At 48.3% G+C, this 27,358-nt stretch overlaps 1 pseudogene; it reads left to right on the top strand.

Moving 5' to 3' along the window:
* The window catches only part of LOC147083064 (uncharacterized), a 113,564-nt pseudogene extending 90,870 nt beyond the window's left edge, over positions 1-22,694 (top strand).
* Positions 22,695-27,358: the final 4,664 nt, after the last annotated feature.

The following is a 27,358-nucleotide window of genomic DNA, read 5'->3' as shown; positions in this document are numbered from 1 at the left end:
TGGATGATCAGCCATGATCTCGTTGAATGGCGGAGCAGGCTCGAGGGGCCGAATGGCCGACTCCTACTCTATGTTTCTATGTTTCCCTCACTGATTGCGGCTCTTCACCAACACCGACTTTACAAAGAAAGCCCCGCGTGGCAGCCTGGAGCTCGGGCCCAGCGCACAGGCACGGGGAGGATGATTGACAGGGGCCCAGGGTGTGTGCTGAGGATGCGCAGTGCGGGCCGGGCGCCTGTGGAGCAGGAGAGGGCGGGGCCATGGGGCGCATGCGCGGGGTCAGCCACAACTCAGTGCGGCGGCCGGAGTGCTTTCTGGAGCGCGGGGCCTTGTCGGGATTGCAGCCGCCGTTACTGTTGATCTTTTCAACCAACTTGTGCAGCAGCTGGGACCTGAAAATCAGCTTCACTGCCCCTGGGCTGGGAAAGGGGGACATGAGACAACATTCTCCCTCTTACCCCCTTTCTAAACTCCTTTTACAGAGTTTTAGAAGTGGAGCATTTACAGACAGGAAGCTCAAACCAAACATCACCACAAGATCTGACAGAGTTGCTCAATTCATCAGGACCTGAATATCATCGGCCTTTACACATGGAAGGAGAGAGCAGCGATCGCAGCGCAGACAAACCGCACACGTGTTCCCTGTGTGGACTCGCCTTCAGCCGATTGCCTGCCTTGGCGAGACACGTGCTCCGTCACACCGGGGAGAAACCGGGTAAAGGTGGGGATGGTGGGAAGGGATTCAGTTCCCCGTCTACGTCAGAAGTTCATCGGCGCAGTCACCCCGGAGACAGTCCGTTCACCTGCTCCGTGTGTGGGAAGGGATTTATTTATTCATCCCACCTGCTGAGACACAAGCTTGTTCACTCTGATGAGAAACCATTTAAATGTTCTGACTGCGGGAAGAGCTTCAAATACTCCGGGCATGTGAAGGAACACCAGCATGTTCACACCGATGAGAAACCATTTAAATGTTCCGACTGCGGGAAGAGCTTCAAATACTCCAGGGATCTGAAGGAACACCAACTTGCTCACACCGATGAGAGACCATTTACATGTTCCGACTGTGGGAAGAGCTTCAAATGCTCCAGGTATCTGAAGCAACACCAGCTTGTTCACGCCGATGAGAGACCATTTACATGTTCTGACTGTGGGAAGAGTTTTAAATGCTCCGGGACTCTGACCAGACACCAGCGAGTTCACACCGGGGAGAGGCCATTTCCCTGCCCCTGCTCAGTGTGTGGGAAGGGATTCACTTACACATCCCACCTGCTGAGACACCAGCTTGTTCACACTGATGAGAGAGTGTTTAAATGTTCTGACTGTGGGGAGAGCTTTAAAAGCTCCAGGGTCCTGAAGCGACACCAGCTTGTTCACACTGATGAGAGAGCGTTTACATGTTCTGACTGTGGGGAGAGCTTTAAAAGCTCCAATGACCTGCTGAGACACCAGCGAGTTCACACTGTTGTGTAGCGCAGGGCCCTGTAGACAGCTGGGGTGACATGAACGTGGAATGGATGAATGTTTTATAAATTCTTGTACTGCTGTTTAATCTTTCAATCTGTTGTGCTGATGATTCCCTTGATTTGACTGTTAATGTTATTTTTGTTTTTCTCCTTATCACAGGCAATTGCCTATTAAAAGTCAACCATCACAACCAATAAAACATGTAACATAACCAAAAAAAGTTTAAAGGAAACTTAAATTAAATTAAAATTCTATTTTCGGTGGTGATGATGCACGCCAGTCCCTCCGGTACCCACCGGTCGCGGAAGGCCTCGAGCGCACCGGTGGACTGTTCATGTTATTACATTGAATGTACAGCACAGAAACAGGCCATTCGGCCCAACTGGTCCATGCCGGGGTTTATGCTCCACACTAGCCTCCTCCAACATATCCTCCGATGTTTATCTGGCTTCTCCTTAAATACATCTATGTTGTTCACCTCAACTACTCCCTGTGGTAGCGAGTTCCCCATTCTCATCACTCTCTGGGTAAAGAAGTTTCTCCTGAATTCCCTCCTGGATTTATTAATGACTTATTATGGCCCCATAAATATGATGAGATTCTGTTAAGCTGCCCAGTATGTTGTTGTACTTTGTCTTTTTCTGATGAATGAAACATTACTGAGCCCCTGTACCCGTGTTATAGGATGAAGTGCCAGACAAGTGAAGGCACAACGTCTGGGTGTGAATCTAATAATAACCTCACGGACCGTATAGGTGTGTTAACCAGACGGGCTTGTGGTTATAGTCTGGTCACAGATGGACTAAATTCCCTGAATTAGCAGGAGTTCAGGAGGCGGTCAACAGACAGGTCCAAACAATCCCATTTCCTGAGCGGTAACCAAGCTTGTGTACAAGAACAGGCCACTTAAGCCATTGTCAATTGGAACAGACTCGAGAAGATCGCGCGCGAATCCACTGTACTTCTATTCTCCAGATTGAGGGAATTATCACCCGATCTGTGTTATGCAGCGCTCTTAATAAAGCCTGGAGAGACAATTTGTGTTCTTGTGAGCTTGATTATCTGGTGTCCGAAGCCCTGGGACTCCCGATCATTAGAGTCAACCTCAGTGTGTGGAAAGGGATTCCCTGGTATATCCCACCCGCTGACACACCAGAGTGTCCACAGTGTGACTGCGGTGGGTCGATTCCACTGTTTCCGATGCCTTTAATCACATCCAGGACTGAACCATGTTAATTCAGGCAACTGGGGCTTGTTAATGTTAAAACCCCAATAACTGGGCTGGATTTAAAGATTATTCCCTGTTCTCAGTACTAGTGAGCAGAGAGAAGCTGATGTTATAGAATCATAGAGCACAGTAGGATGCCTTTCGGCCCATCGTTCTGGTGCCGGCTCTTTGAAAGAGCGATGCAATTAGTCCCACTGCCCTGCTCTTTCCCCACAGCCCTGCAAATTCCTGCTTTTAGTATATATCCAATTCCCTTTTGAAAGTTACTATTGAATCTGCTTCCACCTCCCATTCAGGCAGTGCATTCCAGATCACCACAATTCGCTGTATAAAAAAAGTCTCCTCATTTCCTCTCTCGATTCTTTTGCCAATGATCTGAAATCTGTGTCCTCTCGTTACCGACCCTCCTGCCAGTGACAACAGCTTCTCCTTGTTTGCTCGATCAAATCCCCTCATAATTTTGAGCACCTCAATCACAGCTCCACTTAACCGTCTCTGCTCCAAGTTATATTGCCAGTGTTTTGTGAATTGTTGCTGTGATCGAGGTGCTGGATGTCCGTGCCTGGGGAATGGGACATTCTATCCTCGTGAGCACCGAGTGTCAGCATCCAGCAATCTCTGGTCAGGGACTGTCTTTTTAAACTGCCTCACCTGAGCTTTTTGACTCCCTGATTTCATTATTAAACATTTCAGAGTTTTTGCAGAGTGACCAAGGCTGAACAGATAAATGTGAGGTATTACATTTTGGTAGGAAGAATGGGGAGGTCACTTATCACTGGGAGGGTGCGAGTCTAGGTGGGGTAGAGGAACAAAGGGATCTCGGAGTACAAATACACAAATCACTAAAAGTTGCGACACAGGTTAGCAAGGCCATAAAAAAAGCAAACCAAGCACTAGGGTTTATTTGTAGAGGGATAGAATTGAAAAGTCGTGAAGTTATGCTAAACCTGTATCGAACCTTGGTTAGACCACACTTAGAGTACTGCGTACAGTTCTGGTCACCATATTATAAAAAGGATATAGAGGCACTGGACAGGGTGCAGAGAAGATTTACAAGGATGATACCAGAAATGCGAGGGTATACATATCAGGAAAGGATGAACAGGCTGGGTCTCTTTTCTCTTGAACACAGAAGGCTGAGGGGTGACCTAATAGAGGTCTTTAAAATTATGAAAAATGTTGATAGAGTGGATACAGAGAGAATGTTTCCACTTGTGGGGAAGAGCATAACTAGAGGCCTCAATATAAGATAGTCACCAAGAAATCCAATGGGGAATTCAGAAGAAACTTCTTTACCCAGAGAGTGGTGAGAATGTGGAACTCGCTGCCACAGGGAGTGGTTGAAGCGAATAGTATCGATGCATTTGAGGGGAGGCTGGACAAGCATATGAGGGAGAAGGGAATCGAGGGTTATGCTGATAGATTTAGATGAGGAAAGACGGGAGGAGGCTCGAGTGGAGCATAAACACCGGCATGGACTGGTTGGGCCGAATGGCCTGTTTCTGTGCCGTATATCCGATGTAATCCTATGTCAAGTATCCCAGCTGGCTTAGCTCCAGGCACTTTAGCTCAGTGGGCAGCACTCTCACCTCTGAGTCAGAAGGTCGTGGGTTCAGGTCCCAGTCCAGAGACTTGAGCATAAAAATCTAGGCTGACACTCCAGTACTGAGAGAGTGCTGCGCTGTCAGAGGTGCCGTCTTTTGGATGAGATGTTAAACCGAGGCCCCCGTCTGCTCTTTCAGGTGGATGTAAAAGATCCCATGGCACTACATTGAAGAAGAGCAAGGGAGTTCTCCCCGGTGTCCTGGGGCCAATATTTATCCCTCAATCAACATCACTGAAATAGATTATCTGGTCATTGTCACATTGCTGTTTGTGGGAGCTTGCTGTGCACCAATTGGCTGCCGCGTTTCCTACATTACAACAGTGACTACACTTCAGAAGTACTTCATTGGCTGTAAAGCACTCTGGGATGTCCTGAGGTTGTGAAAGGCACTATATAAATGCAAGTCTTTCTTTCTTAGCAAGAGGGCGAGTGTCAGTGGTTGGAGGGAGGAGCTCAGTGTTGTCACTGGGTGGACACAGACAGATTGAAGCTAAAAGACAGAGAATGCTGAAGTTTGGAATGATAACACCCAAAGTCAGGAGATGAGCCCTTTGCCTAGATAAGGGAGGTGGTTGCTAAGAGACCCACAGACCTAATAACACTGCAAACTGCTCAGGCAGTAGACTTGTTGCAACATGTGAGGTCACGAGTGAGTTGGTGCCCAGACAACAGAGCCTTGGGCATTCCTGAGAGAGACAAACTGGTTCTGTAACCGGGAGAACAGGTTGAGGGAGTCACCCTACGTAGGACGGCTCGTCTGAGGTGTTAACACAGAGTCAGCTTGGGAATGGGATGATCAATGAAGCATAGAAATTTACAGCACAGAAGGAGGCCATTTGGCCCATCTTGTCCGTTCCGGCCGACAAAGAGCTATCCACCCTAATCCCACTTTCCAGCACTTGGTCCGTAGCCTTGTAGGTTACAGCACTTCAAGTGCATAGCCAAGTACTTTTTAAATGTGATGAGGGTCTCTGTCTCTACCACCCTTTCAGGCAGTGAGTTCCAGACCCCCACCACCCTCTGGGTGAAAGAATTTCTCCTCAATTCCCCTCTAAACTTCTGACCAATTACTTTAAATCTGTGCCCCCTGGTTATTGACCTCCCTGCTAAGGGAAATAGGTCCTTCCTATCCACTCGATCTCGGCCCCTCATAATTTTATACACCTCAATTCGGTCTCCCCTCAGCCTCCTCTGTTCCAAAAAAAACAACCCCAGCCTATCCAATCTTTCCTCATAGCTAAAATTCCCCAGCCCAGGCAACATCCTCGTAAATCTTCTCTGTACCCTCTCTAGTGCAATCACATCCTTCCTGTAATGTGGTGACCAGAACTACACGCAGTGTTCTAGCTGCAGCCTAACTAGTGTTTTATACAGTTCAAGCATAACCTCCCTGCTCTTATATTCTATGCCTCGGCTAATAAAGGCAAGTATCCCGTGTGCCTTCTTAATCTCCTTATCGACTTGTCCTTCAGGGATCTGTGGACATGCACTCCAAGGTCCCTCTGATCCTCTGCACTTCTCAGTGTCCTACCATTTATAGTCTATTCTCTTGCCTTGTTAGCCCTCCCCAAATGCATTACCTCACACTTCTCCAGATTGAATTCCATTTGCCACTGTTCTGCCCACCTGACCAGTCCATTGATATCTTCCTGCAGTCTGCAGCTTTCTTCTTCATTATCAACCACACGGCCAACTTTTGCATCATCTGCAAACTTCTTAATCATTCTTCCTACATTCAAGCCCAAATCATTGATTTATACCACAAAAAGCAAAGGGCCCAGTACTGAGCCCTGTGGAACCCCACTGGAAACAGCCTTCCAGTCACAAACACCCTTCGACCTTTACCCTTTGTTTCCTGCCTCTGAGCCAATTTTGGATCCAACTTGTCACTTTGTCTTGGATCACATGGGCTTTTACTTTCGTGACCAGTCTGCCATGTGGGACCTTATCAAAAGCCTTGCTAAAATCCATATAGACTACAGCAAACACACTACCCTCATCGACCCTCCTTCTTACCTCCTCAAAAAATGCAACCAAGTTAGTCAGACACGACCTTCCCTTAACAAATCTATGCTGACTGTCCCTGATTAATCCGTGTCTTTCTAAATGAAGATTTATCCTGGCCCTCAGAATCTTTTCCAATAATTTTCCCACCACCGAGGTTAGGCTGACTGGCCTGTAATTACTCAGTCTATCCCTTTCTCCCTTTTTAAACAACGGTACCACGTTAGCAGTCCTCCAGTCCTCCGGCACCACCCCTGTAGCCAGAGAGGATTGGAAAATGATGGTCAGAGCCTCTGCTATTTCCTCTCTTAACAGTCTGGGATACATTTCATCCGGGCCTGGGGATTTATCGACTTTCCAAGATGCTAAACCCCTTAATACTTCCTCTTACACTGTTTATTTCATCTAATATTTCACACTCCTCCTCCCTGATTGTGATGTCAGCATCGTCCCTCTCTTTTGTGAAAACAGATGTAAAGTATTCATTAATATATATATGATGTGAGGTTAGTGTCCCCTTACCCCTGTTTATTATTCAATCAGTGACTGTCCCTTTGCCAGGCCCGCTGCCTGCGGCCCCTCTCCCAGATTCCAGCCCCAGCTCTGTGCTGCTTGCGGCCCCTCTCCCAGATTCCAGCCCCAGCTCTGTGCTGACTGAGCTGCTCTCACCTGGGGACAGCGCGTCACAATCGGCCCCAGCGCACCTGAGCTGGAGAGGAGGCCCCGCCCCCTTGCCGCACTGCCATTGGTTGGAGGACCCGCCGCCAGTCGGCTCTGCCCGTGCTCTTCCTATTGGTCAGAGCTCCCGTCAGTCACAGGCTGCGCCGAGCGATCACGTGCTGCGGTTCACTCCGCCCCCTCGCAAAACTCACTTTCCCTCACTGATTGCGGCTCTTCACCAACACCGACTTTACAAAGAAAGCCCCGCGCGGCAGCCTGGAGCTCAGGGGCCCAGCGCACAGGCACGGGGGAGGATGATTGACAGGGGCCCAGGGTGTCTGCTGAGCATGCGCGGTGCGGGCCAGGCGCTTGTGGAGCAGGAGAGGGCGGGGCCATGGGGCGCATGCGCGGGGTCGGCCGCAACTCAGCGCGGTGGCCAGAGCTGATGAGAGACACAAGAACATAAGGCGTAGGAGCAGGAGTGGGTCATTTGGCCCCTCGAGCCTGCTCCGCCATTCAATAAAATCATAGCTGATCTGATCTTGGCCTCAACTCCACTTCCCTGCCCGCTCCCCATAACCCTTGACTCCCTTATCGTTCAAAAATCTGTCTATCTCCACCTTAAACACACTCAATGACCCAGCCTCCACAGCTCTCTGGGGAAGAGAATTCCAAAGGTCAGAGGCTGGGTATCCTGTGGCAAGTGTCTCACCTCCTGACTCCCCAAAGCATTTCTACCATTTACAAGGCACAAGTCAGGAGTGTGATAGAATACTCTCCACTTGCCTGGATGAGTGCAGCTCCAACAGCACTCAAGAAGCTTGACACCATCCAGGACAAAGCAGCCCACTTGATTGGCACCCCAGCCACCACCTTAAATATTCACTCCCTCCACCACCGGCGTACCGTGGCTGCAGTGTGTTCCATCTACAAGATGCACTGCAGCAACTCACCAATACTTCTTCGGCAGCACCTCCCAAACCCACGACCTCTACCACTTAGAAGGACGAAGGCAGCAAGCGCATGGGAACACCACCACCTAGAAGTTCCTCTCCAAGTCACACACCATCCTGACTTGGAAATATATCGCCGATCCTTCATTGTCACTGGGTCAAAATCCTGGAACTTCCTCCCTAACAGCGCTGTGGAAGTACCTTCACCACAAGGACTGCAGCGGCTCAAGAAGGCAGCTCACCACCACCTGCTCAAGGGCAATTAGGGATGGGCAATAAATGCTGGCCTTGCCAGCGATGCCCACATCCCATGAATGTAGAGGGAGCTGTATTCTGTATCTCATCCCTGCTGTACCTGTCCTGGGAGTTTTTAATGGGACAGTGCGGAGGGAGTCTTAACCTGTATCTAACCCATGCTAATCATCCACTTAATTTTTTTAATAGAATAATAAACTATAACAATTTAATCTCATCTTCTAACCCTTTCTAAAATTGTGCTAGTTGCCCATGCGCTGAGTGTATCCAAGCATTGCTCCAATGGACGCCGCACGGCTCATCCCGGTATCTGAAATCACAGGAATCAACTTTCATTGATCTTCTCATCCTCCTCCTATTGCTTGCTCCAAATGTATCTCTGCGCTACTCAGCCGACTGAGACAATGGCGGTGGTTGTTACCCAGAATGCCCTATCTATAAACGCGTCTTTTTCCGAGTGGCAGGCAGTGACTAGTGGGGTACCACAGGGATCAGTCCTCGGACCCCAGCTATTCACAATATATATTAATGATCTAGACGAGGGAACTAGATGTAATAGCTCCAAGTTTGCAGATGACACAAAGCTGGGTGGGCGTGTGTGCTGTGAGGAGGATGCTGAGAAACTCCAGTACGATTTGGACAGGTTGGGTGATTGGGCAGAAGCATGGCAGATGCAATATAACGTGGATAAATGTGAGTTTATCCACTTTGGTGGCAAAGACGGGAAGGCAGATTATTATCTGAATGGCAATAGATTGGGAAAAGGGGAAGTGCAATGAGACCTGGGTGTCCTTGTGCACCAGTCGCTGAAGGTAAGCATGCAGGTGCAGCAGGCGGTTAAGAAGGCAAATGGTATGTTGACCTTCATAGCGAGAGGATTCGAGTACAGGAGCAAGGACGTCTTGCTGCAGTTGTACAGGGCCTTGGTGAGACCACACCTTGAGTATTGTGTGCAGTTTTGGTCACCTTATCTGAGGAAGGATGTTCTTGCCATGAAGGGAGTGCAGTGAAGATTCACCAGACTGATACCTGGGATGGCAGGAATGACGTATGAGGAGAGATTGGGTCAGTTGGGCTTATATTCGCTGGAGTTTAGAAGAATGAGAGGGGATCTCACTGAAACTTATAAAATTCTAACAGGACTAGACAGAGTCGATGTAGGAAGGATGTTCCCGATGGTGGGGGAGTCCAGAACCAGGGGTCACAGTCTAAAGATAAGGGGTAAGCCATTTAGGACTCAGATGAGGAGGAATTTCTTCACCCAGAGAGTGTTGAACCTGTGGAATTCTCTACCACAGAAGGCAGTAGAGGCCAATTCATTAAATATATTCAAGAAGGAGTTAGATATATTTCTTAAGGCTACAGGGATGTTAAACTATGCCATGTTCTTCGCAGCCTTCAACATATCATTGATGACAATGAACACCTCGCTAAGGCCATCCCCAAGCCTCCACTGCTCGCACTCAAACAGCCGCCTAACCTCAAACAGACGATCTTTCGCAGCAAATTACTCAGCTTTCAGGAGAACAGCGACCACGACAACACACAACCCTGCCACGGCAACCTCTGCAAGATATGCCAGATCATCAACACAGATACCATCATCACACGTGAGGACACCACCCACCAGGTACATGGTACATACTCATGTGACTCGGCCAACGTTGTCTACCTCATACGTTGCAGGAAAGGATGCCCCGGAGCATGGTACATCGGCGAGACCATGCAGACACTGCGACAATGGATGAACGGACACTGTGCAACAATCGCCAGGCAGGAGTGTTCCCTCCCAGTCGGGGCACACTTCAGCAGTCAAGGACATTCAGCCTCCGATCTTTGAGTAAGCATTCTCCAAGGCGGCCTTCGAGACACACGACAACGCCAAATCGTCGAGCAGAAACTGATAGCCAAGTTCCGCACTCATGAGGACGGCCTCAACCGGGATCTTGGGTTCATGTCATGCTACATGTAACCCCACCCGACGTAGGGTCATCCAGACTCGAGTCGTCGTTGGCTTGTTCTCTCTACACAGATGCGACTGGACCTGATGTGATTTCCAGCAAAAAAAATGTTTTGTCTTTTTTGTTTTCCATACAGACCCCAGCATCTGCAACATTTGACCCCTTGTGACCCCACCTCATTGTTCTTTGATGTAATGTTTTCCTGACGGACCTGTTTGGACACCATTCACACCTTTGATTCATAGAAGATAGGAGCAGGAGTAGGCCATTCGGCCCTTCGAGCCTGCTCCGCCATTCAATGAGATCATGGCTGCCGAGTTGTGATAAATGGCAGTTAGAAAGATTACCTGTAATCATCTGGCATTATTCTCTGACTATATAAGCTGGGTCTTTATGCATCTTTTCACTTCACCTGACGAAGGAGCAGCGCTCCGAAAGCTTGTGATTTCAAATAAAGCTGTTGGACTATAACCTGGTGTTGTGTAACTTCTTACATTTGTCCACCCCAGTCCAACATCGGCATCTCCACACCATGGCAAATGGAATTGAATCTGGAGAAGTGTGAGGTAATGCATTTGGGGAGGGCTAACAAGGCAAGGGAATACACTATAAATGGTAGGACACTGAGAAGTGTAGAGGATCAGAGGGACCTTGGAGTGCATGTCCACAGATCCCTGAAGGTAGCAGGACAGGTAGATAAGGAGATTCCAAGACAGCACACGGGATACTTGCCTTTATTAGCTGAGGCATAGAATATAAGAGCAGGGAGGTTATGCTTGAACTGTATAAAACACTAGTTAGGCCTCAGCTAGAACACTGCGTGCAGTTCTGGTCACCACATTACAGGAAGGATGTGATTGCACTAGAGTGGGTGCAGAGGAGATTTACCAGGATGTTGCCTAGGCTGGGAAATTTTAGCTATGAGGAAAGATTGGAGAGGCTGGGGTTGTTTTCTTTGGAACAGAGGAGGCTGAGGAGAGACCTAATTGCGGTGTATAAAATTATGTGGGGCCAAGATAGAGTGGATAGGAAGGACCTATTTCCCTTAGCAGAGAGGGTCAATAACCAGGGGGCACAGATTTAAAGTAATTGGTCTGAAGTTTAGAGGGGATTTGAGGAGAAATGTTTTCACCCAGAGGGTGGTGGGGGTCTGGAACTCACTGCCTGAAAGGGTGGTAGAGGGAGAAACCCTCATCACATTTAAAAAGTACTTGGATATGTACTTGAAGTGCCGTAACTTACAAGGCTACGGACCAAGTGCTGGAAAGTGGGATTAGGGTGGATAGCTCTTTGTCGGCCGGCACGGACAAGATGGGCCGAATGGCCTCCTTCTGTGCTGTAAATTTCTTTGATTCTATGATTCATTGATCATCCCATTCCCAAGCTGACTCTGTGTTAACACCTCAGACGAGCCGTCCCACGTAGGGTGACTCCCTCAACCTGTTCTCCCGGTTACAGAACCAGTTTGTCTCTCAGGAATGCCCAAGGCTCTGTTGTCTGTCCACCAACTCACTCGTGACCTCACATGTTGCAACAACTCTGCTGCCTGAGCAGTTTGCAGTGTTATTAGGTCTGTAGGTCTCTTAGCAACCACCTCCCTTATCGAGGCAAAGGGCTCATCTCCTGACTTTGGGTGTTATCATTCCAAACTTCAGCATTCTCTGTCTTTTAGCTTCAATCTGTCTGTGTCCACCCAGTGACAACACTGAGCTCCTCCATCCAACCACTGACACTCGCCCTCTTGCTGAGAAAGAAAGACTTGCATTTATATAGCGCCTTTCACAACCTCAGGATGTTCCAGAGTGCTTTACAGCCAATGAAGTACTTCTGAAGTGTAGTCACTGTTGTAATGTAGGAAACGTGGCAGCCAGTTGGTGCACAGAAAGCTCCCACAAAAAGCAATGTGACAATGACCAGATAATCTATTTCAGTGATGTTGATTGAGGGATAAATATTGGCCCCAGGACACCGGGGAGAACTCCCCTGCTCTTCTTCAATGTAGTGCCATGGGATCTTTTACATCCACCTGAAAGAGCAGACGGGGGCCTCGGTTTAACATCTCATCCGAAAGACGGCACCTCTGACAGTGCAGCACTCCCTCAGTACTGGAGTGTCAACCTAGATTTTTATGCTCAAGTCTCTGGACTGGGACTTGAACCCACGACCTTCTGACTCAGAGGTGAGAGTGCTGCCCACTGAGCTAAAGTGCCTGGAGCTAAGCCAGCTGGGATACTTGACATAGGATTACATCGGATATACGGCACAGAAACAGGCCATTCGGCCCAACCAGTCCATGCCGGTGTTTATGCTCCATTCGAGCCTCCTCCCGTCTTTCCTCATCTAAATCTATCAGCATAACCCTCGATTCCCTTCTCCCCCATATGCTTGTCTAGCCTCCCCTTAAATGCATCGATACTATTCGCTTCAACCACTCCCTGTGGCAGCGAGTTCCACATTCTCACCACTCTCTGGGTAAAGAAGTTTCTTCTGAATTCCCTATTGGATTTCTTGGTGACTATCTTATATTGATGGCCTCTAGTTATGCTCTTCCCCACAAGTGGAAACGTTCTCTCTGTATCCACTCTATCAACATTTTTCATAATTTTAAAGCCCTCTATTAGGTCACCCCTCAGCCTTCTGTGTTCAAGAGAAAAGAGACCCAGCCTGTTCATCCTTTCCTGATATGTATACCCTCGCATTTCTGGTATCATCCTTGTAAATCTTCTCTGCACCCTCTCCAGTGCCTCTATATCCTTTTTATAATATGGCGACCAGAACTGTACGCAGTACTCTAAGTGTGGTCTAACCAAGGTTCGATACAGGTTTAGCATAACTTCACTACTTTTCAATTCTATACCTCTAGAAATAAACCCTAGTGCTTGGTTTGCTTTTTTTATGGCCTTGCTAACCTGTGTCGCAACTTTTAGTGATTTGTGTATTTGTACTCCGAGATCCCTTTGTTCCTCTACCCCACCTAGACTCGCACCCTCCAAGTGATAAGTGACCTTCCCATTCTTCCTACCAAAATGTAATACCTCACATTTATCTGTTCAGCCTTGGTCACTCTGCAAAAACACTGAAATGTTTAATAATGAAATCAGGGAGTCAAAAAGCTCAGGTGAGGCAGTTTAAAAAGACAGTCCCTGACCAGAGATTGCTGGATGCTGACACTCGGTGCTCACGAGGATAGAATGTCCCATTCCCCAGGCACGGACATCCAGCACCTCGATCACAGCAACAATTCACAAAATAACGGCAATATAACTTGGAGCAGAGACGGTTAAGTGGAGCTGTGATTGAGGTGCTCAAAATTATGAGGGGTTTTGATCGAGCAAACAGGAGGAGAAGCTGTTGTCACTGGCAGGAGGGTCGGTAACGAGAGGACACAGATTTCAGATCATTGGCAAAAGAATCTAGAGAGGAAATGAGGAGACTTTTTTTACACAGCGAATTGTGATGATCTGGAATGCACTGCCTGAATGGGAGGTGGAAGCAGATTCAATAGTAACTTTCAAAAGGGAATTGGATATATACTAAAAGCAGAAATTTGCAGAGGTGTGGGGAAAGAGCAGGGCAGTGGGACTAATTGCATCGCTCTTTCAGAGAGCCGGCACCAGCACGATGGGCCGAAAAGCATCCTACTGTGCTCTATGATTCTATAACATCAGCTTCTCTCTGCTCACTGGTACTGAGAGAACAGGGAATAATCTTTAAATCCAGCCCAGTTATTGGGGGCTCTTAACATTAACAAGCCCCAGTTGCCTGAATTAACATGGTTCAGTCCTGGATGTGATTAAAGGCATCGGAAACAGTGGAATCGACCCACCGCAGTCACAATGTGGACACGCTGGTGTGTCAGCGGGTGGGATACACCAGGGAATCCCTTTCCACACACTGAGGTTGACAAATGAGCGGGAGTCCCAGGGTTTCGGACACCAGATAATCAAGCTCACAAGAACACAAATTGTCTCTCCAGGCTTTATTAAGAGCGCTGCATAACACAGATCAGGTGATAATGCCCTCAATCTGGAGAATAGAAGTACAGTGGATTCACGCGCGATCTTAAGAACATAAGAAATAGGAGCAGGAGTAGGCCAATCGGCCCCTCGAGCCTGCTCCGCCATTCAATAAGATCATGGCTGATCTGATCCTAACCGCCAATCTACTATCACAGAACCATCTCCTGAATCTAACAGAATTAGGAGCAGGATCAGGCTACACGGCCCCTGGGCCCGCTCCGCTACCCACAGGGCCATGACCGATCCGAACCTAGACTCATGTCCAAATTCCTGCCCGCTCCCCATAACCCTTTATTCCCTTTACTTCTAGGAAACTGTCTATTTCTGTTTTAAATTTATGTAATGATGTAGCTTCTACAGCTTTTTGGGGCAGCATATTCCATGGACCTACCACCCTCTGAGTGAAGTAGTTCCTCCTCATCTCAGTTTTGAAAGAGCAGCCCCTTATTCTAAGACTATGCCCCCTAGTTCTAGTTTCACCCATCATCGGGAACATCCTCCCCGCATCCACCCGATCCAACCCCTTCACAATCTTATATGTTTCAATAAGATCGCCTCTCATCCTTCTGAACTCCAATGAGTAGAGTCCCAATCGACTCAACCTCTCCTCATATGTCCATCCCCTCATCCCCGGGATTAACCGAGTGAACCTTCTTTGTACTGACTCGCGAGCAAGTATGTCTTTTCTTAAGTATGGACACCAAAACTGTATGCAGTATTCCAGGTGCGGTCTCACCAATACCTTGTACAACTGAAGCAATACCTCCCTATTTTTATATTCTATCCCCCTAGCAATGAAAGCCAACATTCCATTGGCCTTCTTAATCACTTGCTGCACCTGCATACTAACCTTTTGAGTTTCGTGCACCAGGACCCCCAGATCCCTTTGTACTCCAGTACTTTCCAGTTTCTTGCCATTAAGATAATAACTTGCTCTACGATTTTTCCTGCCAAAGTGCATAACCTCACACTTTCCAGTATTGTATTCCATCTGCCAAATCTCTGCCCACTTACTTAGCCTGTCTATGTCCCCTTGCAGGTTTTTTATGTCCTCCTCACTCACTACTTTCCCTCCCATCTTAGTATCATCTGCAAACTTTGATATGTTACACTCAGTCCCCTCCTCCAATTCGTTAATATAGATTGTAAAGAGTTGGGGACCCAGCACTGAACCCTGTGGAACACCACTAGTTACTGATTGCCAGTCCGAGAATGAACCATTTATCCCAACTCTCTGCCTTCTGTTAGATAGCCAATCCTCTATCCATGCCAGAATATTACCCCCAATCCCGTGATTTTTTATCTTAAGCAATAATCTTTTGTGTGGCACCTTGTCAAATGCCTTTTGGAAGTCTAAATACACTACGTCCACTGGTTCCCCTTTATCCACCCTATATGTTACTTCCTCAAAGAACTCCAGCAAATTTGTCAAACATGACTTCCCCTTCATAAAACCATGCTGACTTTGTCCTATTAAATTATGATTATCCAAATGTCCTGTTACTGTCTCCTTAATAATGGACTCCAATATTTTACCTACCACAGATGTTAGGCTATAGTTTCCAGTCTTCCGTCTACTGCCCTTTTTAAATAAGGGCGTTACATTAGCAGTTTTCCAGTCTGCCGGGACCTTTGCGGAGTCCAGGGAGTTTTGGAAAATTATTACCAATGCATCCACAATCCCTACCGCCACTTCCCTCAAGACCCTAGGATGTAAGCCATCAGGTCCAGGTGATTTATCCGCCTTGAGTCCCATTATTTTACCGAGTACCACTTCCTTAGTGATTTTGATCGTGTTTAGCTCCTCCCCCCCTATAGCCCCCTGTTTGTCCAGTGTTGGGATATTCTTAGTGTTTTCTACTGTAAAGACTGATACAAAATATTCATTCAGTGTTTTTGCCATCTCCATATTTCCCACCATTAATTCCCCGGTCTCATCCTCTAAGGGGCCAACATTCACTTTAGCCACCCTTTTTCTTTTTATATAACTATAAAAACTCTTACTATCTGTTTTTATATTTTTTGCTAATTTACTTTCATAATCTATCTTCCCTTTCTTAATCAATGTTTGTTATTTTTTGCTGTCTTTTAAAGTTTTCTCAATCCTCGATCCACTAGATTTGGCTACCTTATATGCCCTTGTTTTTAGTCGAATGCTATCCTTAATTTCCTTACTTATCCATGGATGGCTGTCTTTTCTTTTACACCCTTTTCTTCTCAGTGGAATATATATTTTTTGGAAGTTGTAAAATAACTCCTTAAATGTACACCACTGATCATGTATCGTCTTACCCTTTAATCTATTTTCCCAATCCACTCTACTCAATTCCGCTCTCATACCTTCATAGTCTCCTTTATTCAAGCTTAGCACGCTTGTTTGAGATCCAACCTTCTCACCCTCTAATTGAATATGGAATTCAACCATGTTATGGTCACTCATTCCAAGGGGATCCTTTACTAGGACATTTTCTAGGTCCTTTACTAGGACCTTCTCGAGTCTGTTCCAACTGACAATGGCTTAAGTGGCCTGTTCTTATACACAAGCTTGGTTACCGCTCAGGAAATGAGATTGTTTGGACCCGTCTGTTGACTGCCTCCTGAACTCCTGCTAATTCAGGGAATTTAGTCCATCTGTGACCAGACTATAACCACAAGACCGTCGGGTTATCACAACTATACGGTCCGTGAGGTTATTATTAGATTCAAACCCAGACGTTGTGCCTTCACTTGTCTGGCACTTCATCCCATAACACGGGTACAGGGGCTCAGTAATGTTTCATTCATCAGAAAAAGACAAAGTACAACAACATACTGGTCAGCTTAACAGAATCTCATCATATTTAAGGGGCCATCAATATAAAATAGTCTCTGACAGATCAAGTAGGGAATTCAGGAGAAATGTCTTTACCTAGAGAGTGGTGAGAATGGGGAACTCGCTACCACAGGGAGTAGTTGAGGTGAACAGCACAGATGGATTTATGGGGAAGCCACACAAGGGAGAAAGGAATGGGAGGATGTGTTGATCGGGTTAATTGAAGTAGGGTGGGTGTGGGGCATAAACACCGGCATGGACCAGTTGGGCCGAATGGCCTGTTTCTGTGCTGTACATTCTATGTAACACCATGAACAGTCAATCGAAGGGAATCATCAGCACAAAAATCTTAAAGATTAAACAGCAGTCCAAGAATTTCTAAAACATTCATCCATTCCATGTTCATGTCGCCCCAGCTACAGAAGTGTGAACTCGTTGGTGTCTCAGCAGGTGGGATGACTGAGTGAATCCCTTCCCACACACAGAGCAGGTGAAAGGCCTTTCATTAGTGTGAACTCGCTGGTGTGTCAGCAGGTGGGATGAATGAGTGAATCCCTTCCCACACACAGAGCAGGTGAAAGGCCTCTCCCCAGTGTGAACTCGCTGGTGTGTCAGCAGGTGGGATGACTGAGTGAATCCCTTCCCACACACAGAGCAGGTGAACGGCCTCTCCCCAGTGTGAACTCGCTGGTGTGTCAGCAGGTGGGATAACTGAGTGAATCCCTTCCCACACACAGAGCAGGTGAACGACCTCTCCCCAGTGTGAACTCGCTGGTGTGTCAGCAGGTGGGATGACTGAGTGAATCCCTTCCCACACACAGAGCAGGTGAAAGGCCTTTCATTAGTGTGACCTCGCTGGTGTCTCAGCAGGTGGGATGACTGAGTGAATCCCTTCCCACACACAGAGCAGGTGAACGGCCTCTCCCCAGTGTGAACTCGCTGGTGTGGCAGCAGGTGGGATGACTGAGTGAATCCCTTCCCACACACAGAGCAGGTGAAAGGCCGCTCCCCGGTGTGAACTTGTTGGTGTTCTAGCAGTGTTGAGGACCGAGTGAATCCCTGCCCACACACGGAGCAGGTGAACAGTCGCTCCCCAGTGTGAACTCGCTGGTGTGCCATCAAATACAGAATGTTTTAATATTCTGTATCAATAAATCAGCTTTGTTTGAAACACACAGTCGATTGAGTCCCTGTTTCTAAGATAAGACGAGAGTTAATTGATGACTTGTTACAGACATTCCTGGTCCTCTCAATATCTGTGTCCAGGAGAGAAGCTTCTGTTACTTTGTGCGTTTTATTACCATCGAGGTTCTGGATGTCATTGTGGGGGAATGGAACATTTTAACATTCTCAGCACCTGGTGTCAACATCAAACACTCCCAGGGCAGGTACAGCATAGGTTAGATACAGATTAAAGCTCCCTCTACACTGTCCCATCAAACACTCCCAGGGCAGGTACAGCACGGGTTAGATACAGAGTAAAGCTCCCTCTACACTGCCCCATCAAACACTCCCAGGGCAGGTACAGCACGGGTTAGATACAGAGTAAAACTCCCTCTACACTGTCCCATCAAAAACCCCAGGGCAGGTACAGCACGGGTTAGATACAGAGTAAAGCTCCCTCTACACTGTCCCATCAAACACTCCCAGGGCAGGTACAGCGCGGGTTAGATACAGAGTAAAGCTCCCTCTACACTGTCTCATCAAACACTCCCAGGGCAGGTACAGCACGGGTTAGATACAGAGTAAAGCTCCCTCTACACTGTCCCATCAAACACTCCCAGGGCAGGTACAGCACGGGTTAGATACAGAGTAAAGCTCCCTCTACACTGTCCCGTCAAACACTCCCAGGGCAGGTACAGCACGGGTTAGATACAGAGTAAAGCTCCCTCTACACTGTCCCATCAAACACTCCCAGGGCAGGTGCAGCACGGGTTAGATACAGAGTAAAGCTCCTCTACACTGTCCCATCAAACACACCCAGGGCAGGTACAGCACGGGTTAGATACAGAGTGTCAGCCGTGGCTCAGGCGGCAGCACTCTCTCCTCTGAGTCAGAAGGTTGTGGGTTGAAGTCCCACTCCAGAGACTGGAGTCTAAAACTCTGTGCTGCCCCTCCAGTGCAGTGCTGAGGGAGTAAAGCCCAGTGCAGAGTAAAGTTCCCTCTGCACTGCTCCACTAACAGGCCTGAGCCACAAACTCAGAAGAGCGCCCTCTGCTGCATTCTTAGGCAGACCCTCGGAACCGCGGATGACTTGCTTCCACATTAAAAATGAGTTCCCAGGTGACTGATGAGTCCAATGCAGGACCTACAGTCCCTGTCACAGGTGGGGCAGACGGTGGTTGAAGGGGCGGGTGGGTGGGGTGTTTGGGTTGACGTGCGCTCCTTCTGATGCCTGCGCTTGGCTTCCGCTTGCTCCCGGCGAATAGACTCGAGGTGTTCGGCGCCTTCCTGGATGCTTCTCCTCCACTTCGTGCGGTCTTGGGCCAGGGATTCCCAGGTGTCAGTGGGGATGTTGCACTTTTTCAAGGAGGCTTTGAGGGTGTCCTTGAAGCGTTTCCTCTGCCCACCTGGAGCTCTCTTGCCGTGCCGGAGCTCCGAGTAGAGCGCTTGTTTTGGGTGTCTCGTATCGGGCATGCGGACAATGTGACCCATCCATCGGAGCTGATTGAGCGTGGTCAGAGCTTCGATGTTGGGGATGCTGGCCTGAGCAACAACACTGATGTTGGTGCGTCTATCCTGCCAATGGATTTGCAGGACCTTGCGGAGGTAGCGTTGGTGGTACCTCTCCAGTGCTTTGAGGTGCCTGCTGTGCATGGTCCATGTCTCTGAGGCATACAGCAGGGCGGGTATCACTGCTGCTCTGTAGACCATGAGCTTAGAGCCGGGTTTGAGGTCCTGGTCTTGAAACACACTCTTCCTCAGGCGATTGAAGGCTGCACTGGCACACTGAAGGCGGTGTTGGACTTCGTCGTCGACCTCTGCCCTTGTTGACAGTAGGCTCCCGAGGTATGGAAAGTGGTCCACGTTGTCACATTCCACTTGTCTCAGCAGCGGGAGAAGCAGGCGGCGGAGGTCCCGCCCCTCGGACACCCCGATTGGTTGGAGGACCCGCCGCCACCTCAGTCCTCCAAGCTCTGCCTGCTGTCTCCCTATTGGTCGGAGCTCCCATCAGTCACCGCCGTGGAGTTGATGACGTGCCCCAGTCCGGCTCCCTGCAGAAGACAAGGGGCTGCGGCCACTCAATCCGCTCCGCTCGGTGCCGGGAGGGCACTGAGATGGTACGGTTTGTATTTTCTTTTTATTTATCTCCCCGCCCGCGCTTCTCTCCGCTATATACATAGAGAAACATAGAGATAGGAACAGGAGTAGGCCATTCGGCCCTTCGAGCCTGCTCCGCCATTCAATGAGATCATGGCTGATCTTCGTCTGAGATCATAGCTGATCTTACCAGTTCAGTACCCCGTCCCCGCCTTTTCTCCATAACCCTTAATCCCCTTAGCCTTCAGAAATATATCCAATTCTCTCTTGAAATATATAAAAGAAAACTCATAAAACTCACTTTCCGCCGGTGATCCGGACTCTCAGGCGGGGTGTGTGCTGAGCATGCGCGCTGCGGGCCAGGCGCCTGTGGAGCAGGAGAGGGTGGGGCCATGGGGCGCATGCGCGGGGTCAGCCACAACTCAGCACGACGGTCGGAGCGCTTTCTGGAGCGCGGGGGCTTGTGGGGATTGCAGCCACCATTACTGTTGATCCTTTCAACCAACCTGTGCAGCAGCTGGGGCCTGAAAATCAGCTTCCCTGCCCCTGGGCTGGGAAAGGGCGACATGAGACAACATTCACCCTCTTACCCCTTTCTACACTCCTTTTACTGGGTTTAAAAGTGGAGCATTTACAGACAGGAAGCTCAGACCAAACAGTTTGATTCATCAGGACCTGAATTTCATCAACCTTTGCACATGGAAGAGGAGCGTAGCGATCGCAGCGTGCACAAATTGCACACATGTTGCATGTGTGGACGTGGATTCAGCCGATTGCCCGACCTGGAGGGCCCCAAGGGCAGGCACACTGGAGAGAGACGGTATGAATGTGAGGACTGTGGGAAGAGGTTCACCCAGCTGACTAGCCACGAGTGCACTCATATCAGGAACCGACTGCATAAATGCGAGGACTGCGGGATGGGATACCTTCACCCATATGCGCTGGAAGCTGAGCGGCGGGCTCACACCGGGGAGAGGCCGTTCACCTGCTCCGTGTGTGGGAAGGGATTTGCTCAGTCCTCCAACCTGCGGACACACCAGCGAGTTCACACCGGGGAGAGACCGTTCCCCTGCTCCGTGTGTGGGAAGGGATTTGCTCAGTCCTCCAACCTGCGGACACACCAGCGAGTTCACACCGGGGAGAGACCGTTCCCCTGCCCCGTGTGTGGGAAGGGATTCGCTCAGTCCTCCAACCTGCGGACACACCAGCGAGTTCACACCGGGGAGAGGCCATTCATCTGCCCTGTGTGTGGGAAAGGATTCGCTCAGTCCTCCAATCTGCGGACACACTAGCGAATTCACACCGGGGAGAGGCCGTTCACCTGCCCCGTGTGTGGGAAGGACTTTACGTATTTGGCCAACCTGCGGACAAACCAGCGAGTTCACTCTGATGAGAGGCCATTTAAATGTTCAGACTGTGGAAAGAGCTTTAAACGCTCCCAGTATCTGATGAAGCACCAGCGGCTGCACACTGGAGAGAGACCGTACGGCTGCTCTCACTGCCACAAGAGGTTTGTGAACTCCGTGGACCTGCTGACGCATCAGCGAGTTCACACTGGGGCGAGGCCGTTCAGCTGCTCCGTGTGCAGGAAGGGATTCGCTCATTCGTTCAGCCTATGGAGCCACCGGAGAGTACACACCGGGAAGAGTCCGTTCACCTGCTCCGTGTGCGGGAAGGGATTCACTGAGTCCTCGAATCTGCTGGTACACCAGAGAATTCACACTGGGGAGAGGCCATTCACCTGCTCCGTGTGCGGGAAGGGATTCGCTCAGTCTACCCTCCTGCTGATGCACCAGCGAGTTCACACCGGGGAGAGGCCGTTCACCTGCTCCGTGTGTGGGAAGGATTTCACGTGTTTGTCCAACCTGCTGGGACATCAGCGAGTTCACTCTGACGAGAGGCCATTTAAATGTTCAGACTGTGGGAAGAGCTTTAAACGCTCCCAGTATCTGATGAAGCACCAGCGGCTGCACACTGGAGAGAGACTGTACAGCTGCTCTCACTGCCACAAGAGGTTTGTGAACTCCGTGGACCTGCTGACGCATCAGCGAGTTCACACCGGGGAGAGGCCGTTCACCTGCTCCGTGTGCGAGTAGGGATTCGCTCATTCATTCAGCCTGCAGACCCACCGGAGAGTACACACCGGGAAGAGTCCGTTCACCTGCTCCATGTGTGGGAAGGGATTAGCTGAGTCCTCGAATCTGCTGGTACACCAGAGAATTCACAATGGAAAGAGGCCATTCACCTGCTCTGTGTGTGGGAAGGGATTCGCTCAGTCTACCCTCCTGCTGATACACCAGCGAGTTCACACTGGGAAGAGGCCGTTCATCTGCTCCGCGTGTGGGAAGGGATTCACTCGGTCCTTTCACCTGCTGAGACACCAGCAAGTTCACACCAAGGAGAGACCGTTCACAGGTGGCACAGGATTGATTCAGTCCTCCAGCCAACTGAAACAGCAGCCACTTTGAAGTGGAGAGAGGCTGTTCACCTGCTCCCAGTGCAGGAAGGGATAAACTCAGTCGTCCAGCCTGCTCGGACACCAGCGAGTTCACACCGGACAGTCGCCGTTCGCTGAGCGTCCAACCTATTTAGAGAGCTGCGAGTTCCCACTGAGACCCTGTAAAATGTTCTGACCATGGGAAGAGATTTAAAAGTGCTGTCACACTGAGGCGAGGCCATTCAACAGGGGTTCAGGAGGAGGTCATCAGACAGGTCCAAACAATCCCATTTCCTGAGTGTGACATCGAGTGTACAGCACAGAAAGAGGCCATTCGGCCCAACAGGTCCATGCTGGCGTTTATGCTCCACACGAGCCTCCTCCCGCCCTACTTCATCTAACCCGAGCAGCATATCCTTCTCGCAGTAACCAAGCTTGTGTATAAGAACAGGCCACTTAAACCGGTCAGTTGGAACAGACTCGAGAAGATCGCGCGCGAATCCACTGTACTTCTATTCTCCAGATTGAGGGAATTATATACGACATATTGACTGGGCAAATCAAATTACCACTAATGGTGTGGAGGACAAATTCTTGGAATGCACGTGAGATGGTTTCCTGGATCAGTATGTGGAGGAACCAACCAGGGAACAGGCTATTCTGGATCTGGTACTGTGTAATGAGAAAGGGCTAATCAATAATCTTTTGGTAAAGGGGCCTTTAGGGACAAGTGACCATAATATGATTGAATTTTACATTAAGTTTGAGAGTGATGTAGTCCAATCTGAAACTAAGGTCTTCAATCTAAACAGAGGAAACTACAAGGGTATGAGGGACAAGTTGGCCATGGTAGATTGGGAGACTACACTAAAAGGTATGAAGGTGGAAATACAATGGCTAACATTCAAGGAAATAATGCATAAATTGCAACAAACATATATTCCTCTAGGGCATAAAAACCCAAAAGGAAAAGTGATCCAACCGTGTCTAACAAAAGAAATGAAAGCTAGTATTAAGCCAGAAAAAGCAGTCAGCCTGAGGATTGGGATCTTTTTAGAAATCAGCAAAGGGGGACCAAGAAATTGATAAAGAAAGGGAAAATGGAATATGAGCACAAACTAGCGAAAAATATAAAAACGGATTGTAAAAGCTTCTATAGGTATGTGAACAGGAAAAGACTGGCGAAGGTAAATGTAGGTCCTTTACAGTCAGAGACGGGAGAATTTATAATGGGGAATGAGGAAATGGCAGAGAAATTAAATAAATACTTTGTTTCTGTCTTTATGGAGGAAGACACAAAAAACCTCCCAGAAATACGAGAAAACCAAGGGTGTGGCGAGAATGAGGAACTTAAAGAAATTATTATTAGTAAAAAAACATTACTAGCAAAATTAATGGGACAAAAAGTCGATAAATCCCAAGGACCGGACGACCTACATCCTAGGGTTTTGAAAGAGGTGGCCATTGGAATAGTGGATGCATTGGTTGTCATCTTCCAAAATTCTATAGATTCTGTAACGGTTCCTGCAGATTGGAGGATAGCAAATGTAACCCTGCTATTTAAGAAAGGAGGGAGAGAGAAAATGGGGAACTACAGACCTGTTAGCCTCACGTCAGTAGTTGGGAAAATGCTGGAATCTATTATAAAGGATGCAATAACTGGGCACTTAGAAACTAATAGTAAGATTGGGCAGAGTCAACATGGATTTATGAAAGAGAAATCCTGTTTGACAAACCTCTTGGAGTTCTTTGAGGATGTAACTAGTGGAGTAGACAAAGGGGAACTGGTAGATGTGGTGTATCTGGATTTTCAGAAGGCCTTCGATAAGGGCACATGGAATTGGGGGTAATATACTAGCATGGATTGAGAATTGGTTAACAGACAGAAAACAAAGAGTAGGGATAAACGGATCTTTTTCAGGATGGCAGGCTGTGACTAGTGGGGTACCGCAAGGATCGGTGCTTGGGCCCCAGCTATTCACAATCTAGATCAATGATTTGGATGAGGGGACTAAATGTAACATTTCCAAATTTGCTGATGATACAAAGCTAGGTGGCAGTGTCAGTTGTGAAGAGGATGTGAAGAGACTTCAAGGGGATCTCAACAGGCTCAGTGAGTGGGCGAGAACATGGCAGATGGAATATAATGTGGATAAATGTGACGTTATCCACTTTGGTAGAAAAAATAGAAAGGTAGAATATTTCCTAAATGGTGAAAGATTGGGGAATGCAGATGCTCAAAGAGACCTGGGTGTCCTTGTACATGAGTCACTGAAAGTGAATGTGCAGGTGCAGCAAGCCATTAGGAAGGCAAATGGTATGCTGGCCTTTATTACAAGAGGATTTGAGTACAGGAATAATGAAGTCTTACTCCAATTATATAGGGCCTTGGTGGGACCACACCTGGAGTACTGTGTACAATTTTGGTCTCCTTACCTAAGGAAGGATATACTTGCCATAGAGGGAGTGCAACGAAAGTTCACGAGATTGATTCCTGGGATGGCGGGACTGTCGTATGAGAAGAGATTGAGTAAATTAAGCCTGTATTCTCTTGAATTCAGAAGAATGAGAGGGGATCTCATTGAAGCATACAAAATTATTACAGGGCTTGATAGGGTGGATGCTGGGAGAATGTTTCCCTTGGCTGGGGAGTGTAGAACCAGGGGCCACAGCTTCAGGATAAAGGGTAGGCCGTTCAGGACTGAGATGGGAAGAAATTTATTCACAAAGATGGTGGTGAATCTTTGGCATTCTCTACCCCAGAGGGCTGTGGAGGCTCAGTCATTGGGTATATTCAAAACAGAAGTCAATAGATTTCTGACTAGTAAGAGCATCAAGGGATATGGCGATAGGGCCGGTGAATGGAGTTGAGACAGAAGATCAGCCATGATCTCATTGAATGGCAGAGCAGGCTCGAGGGGCCGAATGGCCGACTCCTGCTCCTGTTTCTTATGTTCTTAAACCCTTATAAATCACTGGTTAGGCACCAGCTGGAGTATTGTGTCCAATTCTGGGAACCACACTTTAGGAAGGATGTCAAGGCCTTGGAGAGGGTGCAGAGGAGATTTACCAGGATGGTTCCAGGGATGAGGGACTTCAGTTATGTGGAAAAACTGGAGAAGCTGGGATTGTTATCCTTAGAGCAGAAGGTTAAGGAGAGATTTAATAGAGGCGTTCAAAATCATGAAGGGTTTGGATAGAGTAAATAAAGAGAAACTGTTTCCAGCGGCAGGAGGGTCGGTAACCAGAGGACACAGATTGAAGATAATCGGTAAAAGAACCAGAGGTGACATGAGGAAACAGTTTTTTACACAGTGAGTTGTTGTGATCTGGAATGCGCTGCCTGAAAGGGCGGTGGAAGCAGATTCAATAGTAACTTTCAAATGAGAATTGGATCGCTACTTTAAGGGGAAAAATTTGCAGGGATATGAGGGGAGTGGGATTAATTGGAGAGCTCTTTCAAAGACTTCAAGGGTTAAGTTATGAGGAGAGATTACACAAACTAGGGTTGTATTCCCTAGAATTTAGAAGGTTAAGGGGCGATCTGATGGAAGTTTTCAAGATATTGAGGGGAAATAGAGAGGGGCGATAGAGAGAAACTATTTCCGCTGGTTGGGGATTCTAGGACTAGGGGGCATAGTCTAAAAATTAGAGCCAGACCTTTCAGGAGTGAAATCAGGAAACACTTCTACACACAAAGGGTGGTAGAGGTTTCGAACTCTCTTCCGCAAACGGCAATTGATGCTAGATCGTTCATTTTAAATCGGAGACTGATAGATTTTTGTTAACCAAAGGTATTAAGGGATATGGGCCAAAGGCGGGTATATGGAGTGAGGCTGCAGACCAGCCATGATCTCACTGAATGGCGGAGCAGGCTCGCGGGACTGAATGGCCTACTCCTGCACTTTATAGAAACAGAGAAACATAGAAGATAGGAGAAAGAGTAGGCCATTCAGCCCCTCGAGCCTGCTCCGCCATTCAATGAGATCATGGCTGATCATCCAAACTCAATACTCTGTCCCTGCCTTCTCCCCATATCCCTTGATCCCTTTAGCCTTAAGAAATATATCTAACTCCTTCTTGAATATATTTAATGAATTGGCCACAACTGCCTTCTGTGGTAGAGAGTTCCACAGGTTCACCACTCTCTGGGTGAAGAAATTCCTCCTCATCTCTGTCCTAAATGGCTTACCCCTTATCCTTAGACTGTGACCCCTGGTTCTGGACTCCCCAACCATCGGGAACATCCTTCCTGCATCTAGTCTGTCTAGTCCTGTTAGAATTTTATAAGTTTCAATGAGATCCCCTCTCATTCTTCTAAACTCCAGTGAGTATAAGCCCAATCGACACAATCTCTCCTCATACGTCATTCCTGCCATCCCAGGTATCAGTCTGGCGAATCTTCGCTGCACTCCCTCCATGGCAAGAACATCCTTCCTCAGATAAGGCGAACAAAACTGCACACAATACTCAAGGTGTGATCTCACCAAGGCCCTGTACAACTGCAGCAAGACATCCTTGTTCCTGTACTCGAACCCTCTCGCTACGAAGGCCAACATACCATTTGCCTTCTTAACCGCCTGCTGCACCTGCATGCTTACCTTCAGCGACTGGTGCACAAGGACACCCAGGTCTCATTGCACTTCCCCTTCTCCCAATCTATTGCCGTTCAGATAATAATCTGCCTTCCTGTTT

This window comes from Somniosus microcephalus, unplaced genomic scaffold (assembly GCF_052327205.1).
Source record: "Somniosus microcephalus isolate GS21.2 unplaced genomic scaffold, FLI_Smic_1.0 scaffold106, whole genome shotgun sequence".
NCBI lineage: Eukaryota > Metazoa > Chordata > Chondrichthyes > Squaliformes > Somniosidae > Somniosus > Somniosus microcephalus.
The sequence above is the reverse complement of the archived record's forward strand: the minus strand, read 5'-3'. Positions and strand labels throughout refer to the sequence as shown.